This window comes from Hyla sarda, unplaced genomic scaffold, assembly GCF_029499605.1.
Source record: "Hyla sarda isolate aHylSar1 unplaced genomic scaffold, aHylSar1.hap1 scaffold_214, whole genome shotgun sequence".
In the NCBI taxonomy this organism is placed as follows: Eukaryota; Metazoa; Chordata; class Amphibia; order Anura; family Hylidae; genus Hyla; species Hyla sarda.
The window spans coordinates 365,864-368,218 of NW_026608806.1; positions in this window are offsets into that span (position 1 = coordinate 365,864).

The following is a 2,355-nucleotide window of genomic DNA, read 5'->3' on the forward strand; positions in this document are numbered from 1 at the left end:
GTCATCCAATGCCAGAGAATTGAGGGTGATCTATCTAGCCCTACGTCACTTTGCCCCCTATCTCGAAGGCAAGGCAGTAAAGATCAGGACGGACAACATAGCGTCCGTATACTACATCAACAATCAGGGAGGCACAAGGTCTCAGATCCTACTCAGGGAAGTAGAGAAGATCATGTCTTGGGCGGAGAACTGGGTATCAAGGATATCAGCAGTTCACATAAGGGGCACACACAATGTGCTAGCAGACTATCTGGCCAGAGACCTTGTACTACCAGGGGAATGGTCGCTAGACCCGTTAATTTTTCAGAAGCTAACAGAGATGTGGGGCATGCCACAAGTGGATCTCATGGCCACAAGAAACAATACAAAACTAGGAAAATTCTCTGTATCTCTGTATCCGACGGACAACCCTCTGGCAGTTGATGCCATGACCATCCCTTGGACATTCAGCCTAGCATATGTGTTCCCTCCTGTGCCCATGATTCCCAAAATATTGAGAAAAATCAAACAGGATCAGGCCTCAGTAATCGCAATAATTCCATTCTGGCCCAAAAGATCCTGGTTTCCCCTGCTCATGAAGATGAGTCAGGGAACATATTGGATCCTTCCTCTGAGGAGAAATTTAGTGACACAAGAAACACGGTGCTGTCACAGTCTCAGATCTTACAATTTGACAGCTTGGAGGTTAATCGCACCCTTTTGATGGCCAAGGGCTATTCAGAAAGAATTTTGGACACTTTAGCCTGCTCAAGGAGTAGGGCTACTAACCAAGCCTATGCAAGAATAAGGAGAATTTTTCTAGCTTGGTGTCACTCCAAAGGTATAGATCCCAAGATGGGTTTTGAGAAGGGCCTATCGCCAAGTACACTTAAGGTACAGGTCTCAGCCCTCTCTGCTGTCTTTCAACTAAGGCTTTTTCTCATTCTTGAATTCAAGGGCTTCATTAGAGCAGTTTCTCGTTTAAGACCAAGGATCTAAGACCTGTTTCTCCGTGGGACTTACCTCTAGTTCTAAGCAAGCTCTCTATCATCCATTCAAACCCATTCAGGATATTAATATAAAATTACTTTCTTTGAAGACCGCATTTTTACTGGCCATAACATTTGCTAAAAAGGTAGGTGAGTTACAAGCCCTCTCTTCTAGAGAGCCTTATACCGTCTTTCTCGAGGACAAGGTCCTACTGAGATTTCTCCTTACCCTTCTTCCTATGTGTGCTTCTTTTCAGAACACAAATCAAATTATTGCCTTACCTATGCTTCCTGATGAGGCGGATCAGCTGCTTAAAAATCTAGATGTAGTTCGCTGTTTGAGAACTTACCTTAACAGGACTTCTACATTTCGGAAAGAAGAGAATCTTTTTGTTTTATTTCACGGTCCATCTAGAGGTAAAAAAGCTTCCAAGCCTACCATATCTAGATGGATCTGTGACTGTATACATTTTTGTTATACTTTGGAGGGATTAAATCCTCCACCGTTTAGGGCCACTCTACTAGATCAGTAGGGTCTTCCTGGGTTGAAAGGTGTTCAGTTCCCATGGAACAAATTTGCTTATCTGCTACCTGGTCTTCTCCTGTAAATTTTTTTAATTATTACAGGATGGAGACCAGGCTTTCCTCTCACCTGAGTTTGGTAAACTCTGTTATTAATACCTCTAAGCATTGAGGCCCTCCCTATGGGGTATTCTCCTTGCTATATCCTCATATTGTGCTGCTGAACGGAGACGCTAGGGAAGATTTGATTGATAATCTGTTTTCCCTTAGTCTCCTCAGCAGCACAAATTTCCCTCCCTAGTTATTCTATATAATTACTCTGTATGTTACTGTAAGTACGCCCATTATATGGGCTAGATGGGAGGAGCCATGTGTTTATTCATCATTAAAATTCCTGCGTCCCGTGGGCGCACAGGGGCGTGAGACATCCCCATATTTTGCTGCTGAGGAGACTAAGGGAAAACAGATTATCAATCAAATCAAATTTTATAACCAGGAGGACTGGAGGGTACACGAGGAGGTCTCTGGAGGATACACGAGGAGGTCTCTGGAGGACTGGAGGGCACACGAGAAGGTCTCTGGAGGACTGGAGGGCACACGAGGAGGTCTCTGGAGGACGCCATAGACCACCCAGCACCATGATGAGCATCAGAAGCTGCAGACGTCCCGGTGTGAAGTCCATCCAGCCGGTGATGGCCGCCCTCAGAAGACACTTGACATCTCATGAGGCTTCGAATATACCACCTAGATCCTTTCTTTGATAATCCTACCCCAAACACCAACACGATCTCTTGTCATCGGAGACCTTCATCTAAAAGATGCCCAAAAAAACCTTGTGGAGACCCGGGGAGTGACAGACCGGACA